This window comes from Anabrus simplex, chromosome 1 (genome assembly GCF_040414725.1).
Source record: "Anabrus simplex isolate iqAnaSimp1 chromosome 1, ASM4041472v1, whole genome shotgun sequence".
NCBI lineage: Eukaryota > Metazoa > Arthropoda > Insecta > Orthoptera > Tettigoniidae > Anabrus > Anabrus simplex.
The window spans coordinates 1,643,558,935-1,643,576,683 of NC_090265.1; the positions used below are offsets into that span (position 1 = coordinate 1,643,558,935).

General features: G+C 47.7%; 17 non-coding genes across 17 annotated transcripts; all 17 read right to left on the reverse strand.

The window, feature by feature from the left end:
- Nucleotides 1–530: 530 nt before the first annotated feature.
- Nucleotides 531–603, reverse strand: TRNAR-ACG (transfer RNA arginine (anticodon ACG)). Its single transcript has one exon. It is a non-coding gene; the product is annotated as a tRNA-Arg (tRNA).
- A 505-nt stretch (nucleotides 604–1,108) lies between these two features.
- TRNAR-ACG (transfer RNA arginine (anticodon ACG)) lies at nucleotides 1,109–1,181 on the reverse strand. Its single transcript has one exon. It is a non-coding gene; the product is annotated as a tRNA-Arg (tRNA).
- A 511-nt stretch (nucleotides 1,182–1,692) lies between these two features.
- Nucleotides 1,693–1,765, reverse strand: TRNAR-ACG (transfer RNA arginine (anticodon ACG)). The gene has a single exon. It is a non-coding gene; the product is annotated as a tRNA-Arg (tRNA).
- A 1,097-nt stretch (nucleotides 1,766–2,862) lies between these two features.
- Nucleotides 2,863–2,935, reverse strand: TRNAR-ACG (transfer RNA arginine (anticodon ACG)). The gene has a single exon. It is a non-coding gene; the product is annotated as a tRNA-Arg (tRNA).
- Nucleotides 2,936–3,446: 511 nt separating this feature from the next.
- Nucleotides 3,447–3,519, reverse strand: TRNAR-ACG (transfer RNA arginine (anticodon ACG)). The gene has a single exon. It is a non-coding gene; the product is annotated as a tRNA-Arg (tRNA).
- A 511-nt stretch (nucleotides 3,520–4,030) lies between these two features.
- Nucleotides 4,031–4,103, reverse strand: TRNAR-ACG (transfer RNA arginine (anticodon ACG)). Its single transcript has one exon. It is a non-coding gene; the product is annotated as a tRNA-Arg (tRNA).
- Nucleotides 4,104–5,681: 1,578 nt separating this feature from the next.
- TRNAR-ACG (transfer RNA arginine (anticodon ACG)) lies at nucleotides 5,682–5,754 on the reverse strand. Its single transcript has one exon. It is a non-coding gene; the product is annotated as a tRNA-Arg (tRNA).
- Nucleotides 5,755–6,848: 1,094 nt separating this feature from the next.
- Nucleotides 6,849–6,921, reverse strand: TRNAR-ACG (transfer RNA arginine (anticodon ACG)). The gene has a single exon. It is a non-coding gene; the product is annotated as a tRNA-Arg (tRNA).
- A 1,093-nt stretch (nucleotides 6,922–8,014) lies between these two features.
- Nucleotides 8,015–8,087, reverse strand: TRNAR-ACG (transfer RNA arginine (anticodon ACG)). Its single transcript has one exon. It is a non-coding gene; the product is annotated as a tRNA-Arg (tRNA).
- Nucleotides 8,088–10,078: 1,991 nt separating this feature from the next.
- On the reverse strand, nucleotides 10,079–10,151 carry TRNAR-ACG (transfer RNA arginine (anticodon ACG)). Its single transcript has one exon. It is a non-coding gene; the product is annotated as a tRNA-Arg (tRNA).
- A 511-nt stretch (nucleotides 10,152–10,662) lies between these two features.
- Nucleotides 10,663–10,735, reverse strand: TRNAR-ACG (transfer RNA arginine (anticodon ACG)). Its single transcript has one exon. It is a non-coding gene; the product is annotated as a tRNA-Arg (tRNA).
- Nucleotides 10,736–11,828: 1,093 nt separating this feature from the next.
- Nucleotides 11,829–11,901, reverse strand: TRNAR-ACG (transfer RNA arginine (anticodon ACG)). The gene has a single exon. It is a non-coding gene; the product is annotated as a tRNA-Arg (tRNA).
- Nucleotides 11,902–12,412: 511 nt separating this feature from the next.
- On the reverse strand, nucleotides 12,413–12,485 carry TRNAR-ACG (transfer RNA arginine (anticodon ACG)). Its single transcript has one exon. It is a non-coding gene; the product is annotated as a tRNA-Arg (tRNA).
- A 505-nt stretch (nucleotides 12,486–12,990) lies between these two features.
- On the reverse strand, nucleotides 12,991–13,063 carry TRNAR-ACG (transfer RNA arginine (anticodon ACG)). Its single transcript has one exon. It is a non-coding gene; the product is annotated as a tRNA-Arg (tRNA).
- Nucleotides 13,064–15,910: 2,847 nt separating this feature from the next.
- TRNAR-ACG (transfer RNA arginine (anticodon ACG)) lies at nucleotides 15,911–15,983 on the reverse strand. Its single transcript has one exon. It is a non-coding gene; the product is annotated as a tRNA-Arg (tRNA).
- Nucleotides 15,984–16,494: 511 nt separating this feature from the next.
- TRNAR-ACG (transfer RNA arginine (anticodon ACG)) lies at nucleotides 16,495–16,567 on the reverse strand. Its single transcript has one exon. It is a non-coding gene; the product is annotated as a tRNA-Arg (tRNA).
- A 511-nt stretch (nucleotides 16,568–17,078) lies between these two features.
- On the reverse strand, nucleotides 17,079–17,151 carry TRNAR-ACG (transfer RNA arginine (anticodon ACG)). Its single transcript has one exon. It is a non-coding gene; the product is annotated as a tRNA-Arg (tRNA).
- Nucleotides 17,152–17,749: the final 598 nt, after the last annotated feature.

The following is a 17,749-nucleotide window of genomic DNA, read 5'->3' on the forward strand; positions in this document are numbered from 1 at the left end:
TATCCATTGCGCCACAAGACCACGCGGTGCAGCCGATTCCAGTATTTTATAAGCCATTCAGTCACTCGAAGTGTAACAGCGTGTTTTATGGCCCTCAGGATGATGTCAAAATGATATTAAATAAGGCCTCAGGTCATTTCAGACATGCCAAACCATCTTCGTGGTTTGGCGTGATTTCTCACTTTATCTCGAAACGAATGCCGGGATGGTACCTAACTTTTAAGGCCACGGTCACTTCTTTCCCTCTTCCTTGCGTAACACTTCCCCCTAAGGCCTCAACTCAGCATAGCAGGTGAGACTGCCTCGGTTGGGCTCTGGACCTCCTCCCCAGTAGTATCCCCGACCAGATGTATCACGCTCCAAGACACTGCAGATGAGGCGGTATCCCTCGCTGAATCCGGGGGAAAAACCAACCCTGGAGGGTAAACGCATTAAATAAATAAAACTCGTGTTGCGATTATGAAAAAAAAATTTCGTCACTTCGGACCTTCTATATTGGATACAATCCATCGTGTTAAAAATTACGAACGCGACCCTGCCAGGATTCGAACCTGGAATCTCCTGATCCGTAGTCAGAAGCGTTATCCATTGCGCCAAAGGGCCACGCGGTGCAGCCGATTCCAGTATTTTATAAGCCATTCAGTCACTCGAAGTGTAACTGCGTGTTCTATGGCCCTCAATATGATGTCAAAATGATATTAATAAGATCCTGAGGTCATTTCGGACATGTCAAACCATCTTTATGGTTTTGCGCGAATTCTCACTTTTTCTCGAGGAGAATGCCGGGATGGTACCTAACTTTTAAAGCCACCGTCGCTTCTTTCCGTCTTCCTTGCCTATCCTTTCCCCCATAAGGCCTCAGCTCCGCATAGCAGGTGAGGCTGCTTCGGCGAGGCTCTGGTCCTCCTCCCCAGTTGTATCCCCGACCAAATGTATCACTCTCCAGGACACTGCAGATGAGGCGGTATCCCTCGCTGAATCCGGGGGGAAAACCAACCCTGGAGGGTAAACGCATTAAATAAATAAAACTCGTGTTGCGATTATGAACTTTTATTATACATTTCGTATCTTCTATATTGGTGTTATATCGTGTTAAACACTACGAACTCAACCCTGCCAGGATTCGAACCTGGAATCTCCTGGTCCGTAGTCAGACGCGTTATCCATTGCGCCACAGGGCCACGCTGTGCAGCCGATTCCAGTATTTTATAAGCCATTCAGTCACTCGAAGTGTAACAGCGTGTTTTATGGCCCTCAAGATGAAGTGAAAATGATATTAATAAGGGCCTCAGGTCATTTCAGACATGCCAAACCATCTTCGTGGTTTTGCGTGATTTCTCACTTCTTCTCGAGGAGAATGCCGGGATGGTACCTAACTTTAAAGGCCACCGTCGCTTCTTTCCGTCTTCCTTGCCTAAACTTTCCCCCATAATGCCCCAGCTCAGCATAGCAGGTGAGGCTGCTGCGGCGATGCTCTGGTCCTCCTCCCCAGGTGTATTCCCGGCCAAATGTATCACGCTCCAGGACACTGCAGATGAGGCGGTATCCCTCGCTGAATCCGGGGGAAAAACCATCCCCGGAGGGTAAACGCATTAAAAAAACAAAACTGGTTTTGCGATTATGAATTTTTATTTTTCGTCACCTCGTATCTTCTATATTGGTTACAATCCATCGTGTTAAAAACTACGAACTCGACCCTGCCAGGATTCGAACCTGGAATCTCCTGATCCGTAGTCAGACGCGTTATCCATTGCGCCACAGGGCCACCCGGTGCAGCCGATTCCAGTATTTTTTAACACTTTCAGTCACTCGAAGTGTAACAGCGTGTTTTATGGCCCTCAAGATGAAGTGAAAATGATATTAATAAGGGCCTCAGGTCATTTCAGACATGCCAAACCATCTTCGTGGTTTTGCGTGATTTCTCACTTCTTCTCGAGGAGAATGCCGGGATGGTACCTAACTTTTAAGGCCACCGTCGCTTCCTTCCGTCTTCCTTGCCTAACCTTTCCCCCATAAGGCCTCAGCTCAGCATAGCAGGTGAGGCTGCATCGGCAAGGCTCTGGTCCTCCTCCCCAGCTGTATCCCTGACAAAATGTATCACTCTCGAGGACACTGCAGATGAGGCGGTATCCCTCGCTGAATGCGGGGCTAAAACCAACCCCCGGATGGTAAACGCATTAAATAAATAAAACTCGTGTTGAGGTTATGAATTTTTATTTTTCGTCACTTCGAATCTTCTATATTGGTTACAACCCATCGTGTTAACAATAACGAACTGGACCCTGGTATGTTTCGAACTGTGATCCTTCTGACCCGTAGTCAGACGAGTTATCCATTGCGCCACAGGGCCACACCTTGGAGTCGACTCCAGTGTTTTGTAAGCCATTCTGTCTCTCGAAGAGTGACATCGTGTTCTATGGCTCTCAAGGTGATGACAAAATGACATTAAGAAAAAGACTGAGGTCATTTCAGACATACCAAACCATCTTCGTGGTTTTACGTGATTTCTCACATCTTCTCGAAAAGAATGCCAGGATGGTACCTAACGTTTAAGGCCATCGTCGCTTCTTTCCGTCTTCCTTGCCTAAACTTTCCCCCATAAGGCCTCAGCTCAGCATAGCAGGTGAGGCTGCTTCGGCGAGGCTCTGGTCCTCCTCCCTAGTTGTATCCCTGACCAGATGTATCACGCTCCGAGACACTGCAGATGAGGCGGTATCCCTTACTGAATCCGGGGGAAAAACCATCCCCGGACGGTAAACGCATTAAATAAATAAAACTCGTGTTTCGATTATGAATTTTTATTTTTCGTCACTTCCTATCTTCTATATTGGTTACAATCCATCGTGTTCAAAACTACGAACTCGACCCTGCCAGGATTCGAACCTGGAATCTCCTGATCCGTAGTCAGACGCGTTATCCATTGCGCCACAGGGCCACGCGGTGCAGACGATTCCAGTATTTTATAAGCCATTCAGTCACTCGAAGTGTAACAGCGTGTTTTATGGCCCTCAAGATGATGTCAAAATGATATTAATAAGATCCTGAGGTCATATCAGACATCCCAAACCATCTTTGTGGTTTTGCGCGATTTCTCACTTTTTCTCGAGGAGAGAACCGTGATGGTACCTAACTTTTAAGGCCACCGTCGCTTCTTTCCGTCTTCCTTGCCTACCCTTTCCCCCATAAGGCCTCAGGTCAACCCAGCAGGTGAAGCTGCCTCGGCGGGGCACTGGACCTCCTCCCCAGTAGTATCCCCGACCAGATGTATCACGCTCCAAGACACTGCAGATGTGGCGGTATCCCTCGCTGAATCCGGGGGAAAAACCAACCCTGGAGGGAAAACGCATTAAATAAATAAAACTCGTGTTGCGATTATGAACTTCTATTTTTCGTCACTTCGTATCTTCTATACTGGTTACAATCCGTCGTGTTAAGAACTACGAACTCGACCCTGCCGGGATTCGAACCTGGAATCTCCTGATCCGTAGTCAGACGCGTTATCCATTGCGCCACAAGACCACGCGGTGCAGCCGATTCCAGTATTTTATAAGCCATTCAGTCACTCGAAGTGTAACAACGTGTTTTATGGCCCTCAGGATGATGTCAAAAAGATATTAAATAAGGCCTCAGGTCATTTCAGACATGCCAAACCATCTTCGTAGTTTGGCGTGATTTCTCACTTTATCTCGAAACGAATGCCGGGATGGTACCTAACTTTTAAGGCCACGGTCACTTCTTTCCCTTTTCCTTGCGTAACACTTCCCCCCTAAGGCCTCAACTCAGCATAGCAGGTGAGACTGCCTCTGTTGGGCTCTGGACCTCCTCCCCAGTAGTATCCCCGACCAGATGTATCACGCTCCAAGACACTGCAGATGAGGCGGTATCCCTCGCTGAATCCGGGGGAAAAACCAACCCAGGAGGGAAAACGCATTAAATAAATAAAACTCGTGTTGCGATTATGAACTTCTATTTTTCGTCACTTCGTATCTTCTATACTGGTTACAATCCATCGTGTTAAGAACTACGAACTCGACCCTGCCGGGATTCGAACCTGGAATCTCCTGATCCGTAGTCAGACGCGTTATCCATTGCGCCACAAGACCACACGGTGCAGCCGTTTCCAGTATTTTATAAGCCATTCAGTCTCTCGAAGTGTAACAGTGTGTTTTATGGCCCTCAACATGATGTCAAAAAGATATTAAATAAGGCCTCAGGTCATTTCAGACCTGCCAAACCATCTTCGTAGTTTGGCGTGATTTCTCACTTTATCTCGAAACGAATGCCGGGATGGTACCTAACTTTTAAGGCCACGGTCACTTCTTTCCCTTTTCCTTGCCTAACACTTCCCCCATAAGGCCTCAGCTCAGCATAGCAGGTGAGGCTGCCTCGGTGGGGCTCTGGACCACCTTCCCAGTAGTATCCCCGACCAGATGTATCACGCTCTAAGACACTGCAGATGAGGCGGTACCCTCGCTGAATCCGCGGGAAAAACCAACCCTGGAGGGTAAACGCATTAAATAAATAAAACTCGTGTTGCGATATGAACTTTTATTTTTCGTCACTTCGATATTGGTTACAATCCATCGTGTTACAAATTACGAACACGACCCTGCCAGGATTCGAACTTGGAATCTCCTGATCCGTAGTCAGACGCGTTATTCATTGCGCCACTGGGCCACACCTGGGAGTTGATTCCAGTGTTTTGTAAGCCATTCAGTCTCTCGAGGAGTGACATCGTGTTCTATGGCTCTCAAGGTGATGTCAAAATGACATTAAGTAAAAGCCTGAGGTCATTTCAGACATGCGAAACCATCTTCGTGGATTTTGCGTGATTTCTCACTTCTCGAGGAGAATGCCGGGATGGTACCTAACTTTTAAGGCCACGACCGCTTCTTTCAATCTTCCTTGCCTATCCTTTCCCCCATAAGGCCTCCGCTCAGCATAGCAGGTGAGGCTGCTTCGGCGAGGCTCTGGTCCTCCTCCCCAGTTGTATACCCGACCAAATGTATCACTCTCCAGGACACTGCAGATGAGGCGGTATCCCTCGCTGAATGCGGGGCAAAAACCAACCCCGGACGGTATACGCATTAAATAAAACTCGTGTTGAGGTTATGAATTTTTATTTTTCGTCACTTCGTATCTTCTATATTGGTTACAATCCATCGTGTTAAAAACTACGAACTCGACCCTGCCAGGATTCGAACCTGGAATCTCCTGATCCGTAGTCAGACCCACTCGAAGTGTAACAGCGTGTTTTATGGCCCTCGGGATGATGTCAAAATGATATTAATAAGGGCCTGAGGTCATTTCAGACATGCGAAACCATCTTCGTGGTTTTGCGTGATTTCTCACTTCTCGAGGAGAATGCCGGGATGGTACCTAACTTTTAAGGCCACGACCGCTTCTTTCAATCTTCCTTGCCTATCCTTTCCCCCATAAGGCCTCCGCTCAGCATAGCAGGTGAGGCTGCTTCGGCGAGGCTCTGTTCCTCCTCCCTAGTTGTATCCCCGAACAAATGTATCACGCTCCAGGACACTGCAGAAGCGGCGGTATCCCTCGCTGAATCCGGGGGGTAAACGCATTAAATAAATAAAACTCGTGTTGCGATTATGAATTTTTATTTTTCGTCACTTCGTATCTTCTATATTGGTTACAATCCATCGTGTTAAAATCTACGAACTCGACCCTGCCAGGATTCGAACCTGGAATCTCCTGATCCGTAGTCAGACGCGTTATCCATTGCGCCACAGGGCCACGCGGTGCAGCCGATTCCAGTATATTTTAAGCCATTCAGTCACTCGAAGTGTCACAGCGTGTTTTATGGCCCTCAGGATGATGTCAAAATGATATTAATAAGGGCCTGAGGTCATTTCATACATGCCAAACCATCTTCGTGGTTTTGCGTGATTGCTCACTTCTTCTCGAAAAAAATGCCGGGATCGAACCTATCTTTTAAGGCCACGGTCACTTCTATCCCACTTGCATGTCTAACACTTCCCCAATAAGGCCTAAGCTCAGCATAGCAGGTGAGGCTACTTCGGCGAGGCTCTGGTCCTCCGCCCTAATTGTATCCCCGACCAAATGTATCACGCTCCAAGACACTGCAGATGAGGCGGTATCGCTCGCTGAATCCGGGGGAAACCCAACCCCGGAAGGTAAACGCATTAAATAAATATAACTCGTGTTGCGATTATGAATTTTTATCTTTCGTCACTTCGTATGCTCTATATTGTTAACGATCCATCGTGTTAAAAACAACAAACTCGATCCTGCTAATATTCGAACCTGGACTCTCCTGATCCGTAGTCAGACGCGTTATGCTTTGCGCCACAGGGCCACGCGGTGCAGCCGATTCCAGTATTTTATAAGCCATTCAGACGCTCGAAGTGTAACAGCGTGTTTTATGGCCCTCAAGATGATGTATAAATTATATTAATTAAGGCCTGAGGTTATTTCAGACATGCCAAACGATCTTCGTGGTTTTACGTGATTTCTCATTTCTTCTCGAAAAGAATGCCGGGATGGTACCTAACTTTTAAGGCCACGGTCACTTCTATCTCACTTGCATGTCTAACACTTCCCCAATAAGGCCTCAAATCAGCATACCAGGTGAGGCTGCCTCGGTTGGGTTCTGTACCTCCTCCCCAGAAATATCCCCGACCAGATGTATCACGCTCCAAGACACAGCAGATGAGGCGGTATCCCTCGCTGAATTCGGGGGAAATACCAACCCTGGCGGGTAAACGCATTAAATAAATGAAACTCGTGTTGCGATTATGTACTTTTATTTTTCGTCACTTCGTATCGTCTACATTGGTTACAATCCATCGTGTTAAAAATTACGAACTCGACCCTGCCAGGATTCGAACCTGGAAGCTCCTGATCCGTAGTCAGACGCGTTATCCATTGCGCCACAGAGCCACGCGGTGCTGCCGATTCCAGTATTTTATAATCCATTCAGTCACCGAAGTGTAACAGCGTGTTTTATGGCCCTCAATATGATGTCAAAATGAAATTAATAAGATCCTGAGGTCATTTCAGACATGCCAAACCATCTTCGTGGTTTTGCGCGATTTCTCACTTTTCCTCGAGGAGAGTGCCGGGATGGTACCTAACTTTTAAGGCCACCGTCGCTTCTTTCCGTCTTCCTTGCCTATCATTTCCCCCATAAGGCCTCAGCTCAGCATAGCAGGTGAGGCTGCTTCGGCGTGGCTCTGGTCTCCTCCCCAGTTGTATCCCCGACCAAATGTATCACTCTCCAGGACACTGCAGATTAGGCGGTATCCCTCGCTGAATGCGGGGCTAAAACCAACCCCGGATGGTAAACGCATTAAATAAATAAAACTCGTGTTGAGGTTATGAATTTTTATTTTTCGTCACTTCGAATCTTCTATATTGGTTACAACCCATCGTGTTAAAAATTACGATCTTGACCCTGCTAAGTTTCGAACCGTGATCCTTCCGACCCGTAGTCAGACGAGTTATCCATTGCGCCACAGGGCCACACTTTGGAGTCGATTCCAGTGTTTTGTAAGCCATTCAGTCTCTCGAAGAGTGACATCGTGTTCTATGGCTCTCAAGGTGATGTCAAAATGACATTAAGTAAAAGACTGAGGTCATTTCAGACATGCGAAACCATCTTCGTGTTTTGCGTGATTTCTCACTTCTTCTCGAGGAGAATGCCGGGATGGTACCTAACTTTTAAGGCCACCGTCGCTTCTTTCCGTCTTCCTTGCCTATCCTTTCCCCCATAAGGCCTCAGGTCAGCATAGCAGGTGAAGCTGCCTCGGCGGGGCACTGGACCTCCTCCTCATTAGTATCCCCGACCAGATGTATCACGCTCCAAGACACTGCAGATGAGGCGGTATCCCTCGCTGAATCCGGGGGAAGAACCAACCCTGGAGGGAAAACGCATTAAATAAATAAAACTCGTGTTGCGATTATGAACTTCTATTTTTCGTCACTTCGTATCTTCTATACTGGTTACAATCCATCGTGTTAAGAACTACGAACTCGACCCTGCCGGGATTCGAACCTGGAATCTCCTGATCCGTAGTCAGACGCGTTATCCATTGCGCCACAGGACCACGCGGTGCAGCCGATTCCAGTATTTTATAAGCCATTCAGTCACTCGAAGTGTAACAGCGTGTTTTATGGCCCTCAGGATGATGTCAAAATGATATTAAATAAGGCCTCATGTCATTTCAGACATGCCAACCCATCTTCGTATTTTGGCGTGATTTCTCACTTTTTCTCGAAACGAATGCCGGGATGGTACCTAACGTTTAAGGCCACGGTCACTTCTTTCCCTCTTCCTTGCGTAACACTTCCCCCCTAAGGCCTCAACTCAGCATAGTACGTGAGGCTGCCTCGATCGGGCTCTGGACCTCCTCCCCAGTAGCAACCTTGACCAGATGTATCACGCTCCAAGACGCTGATCTCCTGATCCGTAGTCAGACGCGTTATCCATTGCGCCACAGGGCCACGCGGTGCTGCCGATTCCAGTATATTATAATCCATTCAGTCACTCGAAGTGTAACTGCGTGTTTTATGGCCCTTAATATGATGTCAAGTCCGCCTCTGTGGTGTAGTGGTTAGCGTGATTAGCTGCCACCCCCGGAGGTCCGGGTTCGATTCCCGGCTCTGCCACGAAATTTGAAAAGTGGTACGAGGGCTCTAACGGGGTCCACTCAGCCTCGGGAGGTCAACTGAGTAGAGGTGGGTTCGATTCCCACCTCAGCCATCCTGGAAGTGGTTTTCCGTGGTTTCCCACTTCTCCTCCAGGCGAATGCCGGGATGGTACCTAACTTAAGGCCACGGCCGCTTCCTTCCCTCTTCCTTGCCTATACCTTCCAATCTTCCCATCCCTCCACAAGGCCCCTGTTCAGCATAGCAGGTGAGGCCGCCTGGGCGAGGTACTGGTCATACTCCCCAGTTGTATCCCCCGACCAGGAGTCTGAAGCTCCAGGACACTGCCCTTGAGGCGGTAGAGGTGGGATCCCTCGCTAAGTCCGAGGGAAGAACCGAACCTGGAGGGTAAACAGATGATGATGATGATGATATGATGTCAAATTGATATTAATAAGATCCTGAGGTCATTTCAGACATGTCAAACCATCTTTGTGGTTTTGCGCGATTTCTCACTTTTTCTCGAGGAGAATGCCGGGATGGTACCTAACTTTTAAAGCCACCGTCGCTTCTTTCCGTCTTCCTTGCCTATCCTTTCCCCCATAAGGCCTCAGCTCCGCATAGCAGGTGAGGCTGCTTCGGCGAGGCTCTGGTACTCCTCCCCACTTGTATCCCCGACCAACTGTATCACTCTCCAGGACACTGCAGATGAGGCGGTATCCCTCGCTGAATCCAGGGGAAAAACCAACTCCGGAGGGTAAACGCATTAAATAAATAAAACTCGTGTTGCGATTATGAATGTTTATTTTTCGTCACTTCGCATCTTTTATATTGGTTACAACCTATCGTGTTAAGTATTACGAACTGGACCCTGCTAAGTTTCGAACCGTGATCCTTCTGACCCGTAGTCAGACGAGTTATCCATTGCGCCACAGGGCCACACCTTAGTGTCTATTCCAGTGTTTTGTAAGCCATTCAGTCTCTCGAAGAGTGACATCGTGTTCTATGGCTCTCAAGGTGATGTCAAAATGACATTAAGTAAAAGACTGAGGTCATTTCAGACATGCGAAACCATCTTCGTGTTTTGCGTGATTTCTCACTTCTTCTCGAGGAGAATGCCGGAATGGTACCTAACTTTTAAGGCCACGTCCGCTTCTTTCCCTTTTCCTTGCCTAACACTTCCCCCATAAGGCCTCAGTTCAGCATAGCAGGTGAGGCTGCTGCGGCGGGGGTCTGGGCCTCCTCCCTAGTTGTATCCCCGACCAAATATATCACGCTCCAGGACACTGCAGATGAGGCGGTATCCCTTACTGAATCCGGGGGAAAAACCATCCCCTGAGGGTAAACGCATTAAATAAATAAAACTCGTGTTGCGATTATGAATTTTTATTTTTCGTCACTTCGTATCTTCTATATTGGTTACAATACATCGTGTTCAAAACTACGAACTCGACCCTGCCAGGATTCGAACCTGGAATCTCCTGATCCGTAGTCAGACGCGTTATCCATTGCGCCACAGGGCCACCCGGTGCAGCCGATTCCAGTATTTTATAAGCCATTCAGTCACTCGAAGTGTAACAGCGTGTTTTATGGCCCTCAACATGATGTCAAAATGGTATTAATAAGGGCCTGAGGTCATTTCATACATACCAAACCATTTTTGTGGTTTTACGTGATTTCTCACTTCTTCTCGAAAACAATTCCGGGATGGTACCTAACTTTTAAGGCCACGGTCAATTCTATCCCACTTGCTTGCCTAACACTTCCCCCATAATTCCTTAACTCAGCATAGCAGGTGAGGCTGCCTCGGTGGGGCTCTGGACCACCTCCCCAGAAGTATCCCCGACCAGATGTATCACGCTCCAAGACATTGCAGATGAGGCGGTATCCCTTGCTGAATCCGGGGGAAAAACCAACCCTGGAGGGTAAACGCATTAAATAAATAAAACTCGTGTTGCGATTATGAATTTTTATTTTTCGTCACTTCGTATCTTCTATATTGGTTACAATCCATCGTCTTAAAAATTACGAACTCGACCCTGCGAGGATTCGAACCTGGAATCTCCTGATCCGTAGTCAGACGCGTTATCCATTGCGCCACAGGGCCACGCGGTGCAGACGATTCCAGTATTTTATAAGCCCTTCAGTCCCTCGAAGTGTAACAGCGTGTTTTATGGCCCTCAAGATGAAGTCAAAATGATATTAATAAGATCCTGAGGACATATCAGACATCCCAAACCATCTTCGTGGTTTTGCGCGACTTCTCACTTTTTCTCGAGGAGAGAGCCGTGATGGTACCTAACTTTTAAGGCCACCGTCGCTTTCTTCCGTCGTCCTTGCCTATCCTTTCCCCCATAAGGCCTCAGGTCAGCATAGCAGGTGAAGCTGCCTCGGCGGGGCACTGGACCTCCTCCCCAGTAGTATCCCCGACCAGATGTATCACGCTCCAAGACACTGCAGATGAGGCGGTATCCTTCGCTGAATCCGGGGGAAAAACCAACCCTGGAGGGAAAACGCATTAAATAAATAAAACTCGTGTTGCGATTATGAACTTCTATTTTTCGTCACTTAGTATCTTCTATACTGGTTACAATCCATCGTGTTAAGTACTACGAACTCGACCCTGCCGGGATTCGAACCTGGAATCTCCTGATCCGTATTCAGACGCGTTATCCATTGCGCCACAAGACCACGCGGTGCAGCCGATTCCAGTATTTTATAAGCCATTCATTCACTCGAAGTGTAACAGCGTGTTTTATGGCCCTCAGGATGATGTCAAAATGATATTAAATAAGGCCTCAGGTCATTTCAGACATGCCAAACCATCTTCGTAGTTTGGCGTGATTTCTCACTTTATCTCGAAACGAATGCCGGGATGGTACCTAACTTTTAAGGCCACGGTCACTTCTTTCCCTCTTCCTTGCGTAACACTTCCCCCTAAGGCCTCAACTCAGCATAGCAGGTGAGACTGCCTCGGTTGGGCTCTGGACCTCCTCCCCAGTAGTATCCCCGACCAGATGTATCACGCTCCAAGACACTGCAGATGAGGCGGTATCCCTCGCTGAATCCGGGGGAAAAACCAACCCTGGAGGGTAAACGCATTAAATAAATAAAACTCGTGTTGCGATTATGAAAAAATTTTTTCGTCACTTCGGACCTTCTATATTGGATACAATCCATCGTGTTAAAAATTACGAACGCGACCCTGCCAGGATTCGAACCTGGAATCTCCTGATCCGTAGTCAGAAGCGTTATCCATTGCGCCAAAGGGCCACGCGGTGCAGCCGATTCCAGTATTTTATAAGCCATTCAGTCACTCGAAGTGTAACAGCGTGTTTTATGGCCCTCAAGATGAAGTGAAAATGATATTAATAAGGGCCTGAGGTCATTTCAGACATGCCAAACCATCTTCGTGGTTTTGCGTGATTTCTCACTTCTTCTCGAGGAGAATGCCGGGATGGTACCTAACTTTTAAGGCCACCGTCGCTTCTTTCCGTCTTCCTTGCCTAAACTTTCCCCCATAATGCCTCAGCTCAGCATAGCAGGTGACGCTGCTGCGGCGATGCTCTGGTCCTCCTCCCCAGGTGTATTCCCGGCCAAATGTATCACGCTCCAGGACACTGCAGATGAGGCGGTATCCCTCGCTGAATCCGGGGGAAAAACCATCCCCGGAGGGTAAACGCATTAAAAAAACAAAACTCGTTTTGCGATTATGAATTTTTATTTTTCGTCACCTCGTATCTTCTATATTGGTTACAATCCATCGTGTTAAAAACTACGAACTCGACCCTGCCGGGATTCGAACCTGGAAACTCCTGATCCGTAGTCAGACGCGTTATCCATTGCGCCACAGGGCCACCCGGTGCAGCCGATTCCAGTATTTTTTAACACATTCAGTCACTCGAAGTGTAACAGCGTGTTTTATGGCCCTCAGGATGATGTCAAAATGATATTAATAAGGGCCTGAGGTCATTTCAGACATGCCAAACCATCTTCGTGGTTTGGCGTGATTTCTCACTTCTTCTCGAAAAGAATGCCGGGATGGTACCTAACTTTTAAGGCCACGGTCCCTTCTTTCTTTCTTCCTTGCCTAACACTTCCCCCATAAGGCCTCAGCTCAGCATAGCAGGTGAAGCTGCCTCGGCGGGGCTCTGGACCTCCTCCCCAGTTGTATCCTCGACCTTATGTATCTGGCTCCAGGACACTGCAGGTGAGGCGGTATCCCTCGCTGAATCCGGGGGAAAAACCAACCCTGGAGGGTAAACGCATTAAATAAATAAAACTCGTGTTGCGATTATGAACTTTTATTATACATTTCGTATCTTCTATATTGGTGTTATATCGTGTTAAACACTACGAACTCAACCCTGCCAGGATTCGAACCTGGAATCTCCTGATCCGTAGTCAGACGCATTATCCATTGCGCCACAGAGCCACGCGGTGCAGCCGATTCCAGTATTTTATAACCCATTCAGTCACTCGAAGTGTAACAGCGTGTTCTATGGCCCTCAGGATGATGTCAAAATGATATTAATAAGGGCCTGAGGTCATTTCAGACATGCCAAAAATCTTCGTGGTTTTGCGTGATTTCTCACTTCTTCTCGAAAAGAAGGCCGGTATGGTGCCTAACGTTTAAGGCCACGGTCACTTCTTTCCATGTTCCTTGCCTAACACTTCCCCCATAAGGCCTCAGCTCAGCATAGCAGGTGAAGCTGCCTCGGCGGGGCTCTGGACCTCCTCCCCAGTAGTATCCCCGACCAGATGTATCACGCTCCAGGACACTGCAGATGAGGCGGTATCCATCGCTGAATCCGGAGGAAAAACCAACCCTGGAGGGTAAACGCATTAAATAAATAAAACTCGTGTTGCGATTATGTATGTTTATTTTTCGTCACTTCGCATCTTCTATATTGGTTACAAACCATCGTGTTAAATGCTACGAACTCGACCTTGCCAGGATTCGAACTTGGAATCTCCTGATCCGTAGTCAGGCGCGTTATCCATTGCGCCACGGGGCCACGCGGTGCAGTCGATTCCAGTATTTTATAAGCCATTCAGTCACTCGAAGTGTAACAGCGTGTTTTATGGCCCTCAGGATGATGTCAAAATGATATTAATAAGGGCCTGAGGTCATTTCAGACATGCCAAACAATCTTCGTGGTTTTGCGTGATTTCTCACTTTTTCTCGAAAAGAACGCCGGTATGGTGCCTAACGTTTAAGGCCACGGTCACTTCTTTCCATGTTCCTTGCCTAACACTTCCCACATAAGGCCTCAGCTCAGCATAGCAGGTGAAGCTGCCTCGGCGGGGCTCTGGACCTCCTCCCCAGTAGTATCCACGACCAGATGTATCACGCTCCAGGACACTGCAGATGAGGCGGTATCCCTCGCTGAATCCGGAGGAAAAACCAACCCTGGAGGGTAAACGCATTAAATAAATAAAACTCGTGTTGCGATTATGTATGTTTATTTTTCGTCACTTCGCATCTTCTATATTGGTTACAAACCATCGTGTTAAATGCTAAGAACTCGACCCTTCCAGAATTCGAACTTGGAATCCCCTGATCCGTAGTCAGACGCGTTATCCATTGCGCCACGGGGCCACTCGGTGCTATCGATTCCAGTATTTTATAAGCCATTCAGTCACTCGAAGTGTAACAGCGTGTTTTATGGCCCTCAGCATGATGTCAAAATGATATTAATTAAGGCCTGAGGTCTTTCCAGACATGCCAAAACATCTTCGTGATTTTACGTTATTTCTCACTTCTTCTCGAAAAGAATGCCGGGATGGTACCTAACTTATAAGGCCACGCCCGATTCTTTCAGTCTTCCTTGCCTAACACTTCCCCCATAAGGCCTCAGCTCAGCATAGCAGGTGAGTCTGCTGCGGCGAGGCTCTGTTCCTCTTCCCTAGTTGTATCCCCGACCAAATGTATCACGCTCCAGGACACTGCAGACGAGGCGGTATCCAACGCTGAATCCGGGGGAAAAACCAACCCCGCAGGGTAAACGCATTAAATAAATAAAACTCGTGTTGCGATTATGAATTTTTATTTTTCGTCACTTCGTATCTTCTATATTGGTTAGAATCCATCGTGTTAAAAACTACGAACTCGACCCTGCCAGGATTCGAACCTGGAATCTCCTGATCCGTAGTCAGACGCGTTATATTTTGCGCCACAGGGCCACGCGGTGCAGCCGATTTCAGTATATTATAAGCCATTCAGTCACTCGAAGTGTAACAGCGTGTTTTATGGCCCTCAGGATGATGTCAAAATGATATTAACAAGGGCCTGAGGTCATTTCGGACATGCCAAACCATCTTCGTGGTTTTGCGTGATTTCTCACTTCTTCTCGAAAAAAATGGCGGGATCGAACCTATCTTTTAAGGCCACGGTCACTTCTATCCCACTTGCATGTCTAACACTTCCCCCATAAGGCCTCAGCTCAGCATAGCAGTTGAGGATACTTCGGCGAGGCTCTGGTCCTCCGCCCTAGTTGTATCCCCGAACAAACGTATCACGCTAAAGGACACTGCAGGTGAGGCGGTATCCCTCGCAGAATCGGGGGGAAAAACCAACCCCGGAGGGTAAACGCATTCAATAAATAAAACTCGTGTTGCGATTATGAACTTTTATTTTTCGTCACTTCGTATCTTCTATATTGGTTACAACCCATCGTGTTAAAAATTACGAACTGGACCCTGCTAAGTTTCGAACCATGATCCTTCTGATACGTAGTCACACGCGTTATCCTTTGCGCCACAGAACCACACTTTGAAGCCGATTCCAGTGTTTTGTAAGCCATTCAGTCTCTCGAAGAGTGACATCGTGTTTTATGGCTCTCAAGGTGATGTCAAAATGACATTAAGTAAAAGCCTGAGGTCATTTCAGACATGCGAAACCATCTTCTTGGTTTTGCGTGATTTCTCACTTCTTCTCGAGGAGAATGCCGGGTTCTTACCTAACTTTTAAGGCCACGTCCGCTTCTTTCCCTCTTCCTTGCCTAAAACTTCCCCCATAAGGCCTCAGCTCAGCATAGCAGGTGAGGCTGCTTCGGCGAGGCTCTGGTCCTCCTCCCTAGATGTATCCCTGACCAGATGTATCACGCTCCCAGACACTGCAGATGAGGCGGTATCCCTCGCTGAATCCGGGGGGAAAACCAACCCCGGAAGGTAAACGCATTAAATTAATAAAACTCGTGTTGCGATTATGAATTTTTATTTTTCCTCACTTCGCATCTTCTATATTGGTTACAATCCATCGTGTTAAAAACTACGAACTCGACCCTGCCAGGATTCGAACCTGGAATCTCCTGACCCGTAGTCAGACGCGTTATCCATTGCGCCACAGGGCCACGCTGTGCAGCCGATTCCAGTATTTTATAAGCCATTCAGTCACTCGAAGTGTAACATCGTGTTTTATGGCCCTCAAGATGATGTGAAAATGATATTAATAAGGGCCTGAGGTCATTTCAGACATGCCAAACCATCTTCGTGGTTTTGCGTGATTTCTCACTTTTTCTCGAGGAGAATGCCGGGATGGTACCTATTTTTTAAGGCCACCGTCGATTCTTTCCGTCTTCCTTGATTATCCTTTCCCCCATAAGTCCTCAGCTCAGCATAGCAGGTGAGGCTGCTGCGGCGAGGCTCGGGTCCTCCTCCCTAGGTGTATCCCCGACCAAATGTATCACGCTCCAGGACACTGCAGGTGAGGCGGTATCCCTCGCTGAATCCGGGGGAAAAACCATCCCCGGAGGGTAAACGCATTAAATAAATAAAACTCGTGTTGCGATTATGAATTTTTATTTTTCCTCACTTCGCATCTTCTATATTGGTTACAATCCATCGTGTTAAAAACTACGAACTCGACCCTGCCAGGATTCGAACCTGGAATCTCCTGACCCGTAGTCAGACGCGTTATCCATTGCGCCACAGGGCCACGCGGCGCAGCCGATTACAGTATTCTATAACCCATTCAGTCACTCGAAGTGTAACAGCGTGTTTTATGGCCCTCAGGATGATGTCAAAATGATATTAATAAGGGCCTGAGGTCATTTCAGACATGCCAAACCATCTTCGTGGTTTTGCGTGATTTCTCACTTCTTCTCGAAAAGAACGCCGGTATGGTGCCTAACGTTTAAGGCCACGGTCACTTCTTTCCATGTTCCTTGCCTAACACTTCCCCCATAAGGCCTCAGCTCAGCATAACAGGTGAAGCTGCCTCGGCGGGGCTCTGGACCTCCTCCCCAGTAGTATCCCCGACCAGATGTATCACGCTCCAGGACACTGCAGACGAGGCGGTATCCCTCGCTGAATCCGGGGGAAAAACCATCCCCGCAGGGTAAACGCATTAAATAAATGAAACTCGTGTTGCGATTATGAATAATTGTTTTTCGTCACTTCGTATCTTCTATATTGGTTAGAATCCATCGTGTTAAAAACTACGAACTCGACCCTGCCAGCATTCGAACCTGGAATGTCCTGATCCGTAGTCAGACGCGTTATCCATTGCGCCACAGGGCCACGCGGTGCAGCCGATTTCAGTATATTATAAGCCATTCAGTCACTCGAAGTGTAACAGCGTGTTTTATGGCCCTCAGGATGATGTCAAAATGATATTAACAAGGGCCTGAGGTCATTTCAGACATGCCAAACCATCTTCGTGGTTTTGCGTGATTTCTCACTTCTTCTCGAAAAAATGCCGGGATCGAACCTATCTTTTAAGGCCACGGTCACTACTATCCCACTTGCATGTCTAACACTTCCCCCATAAGGCCTCAGCTCAGCATAGCAGTTGAGGATACTTCGGCGAGGCTCTGGTCCTCCGCCCTAGTTGTATCCCCGAACAAATGTATCACGCTAAAGGACACTGCAGGTGAGGCGGTATCCCTCGCTGAATCGGGGGGAAAAACCAACCCCGGAGGGTAAACGCATTCAATAAATAAAACTCGTGTTGCGATTATGAACTTTTATTTTTCGTCACTTCGTATCTTCTATATTGGTTACAACCCATCGTGTTAAAAATTACGAACTGGACCCTGCTAAGTTTCGAACCGTGATCCTTCTGATACGTAGTCACACGCGTTATCCATTGCGCCACAGAACCACACTTTGGAGCCGA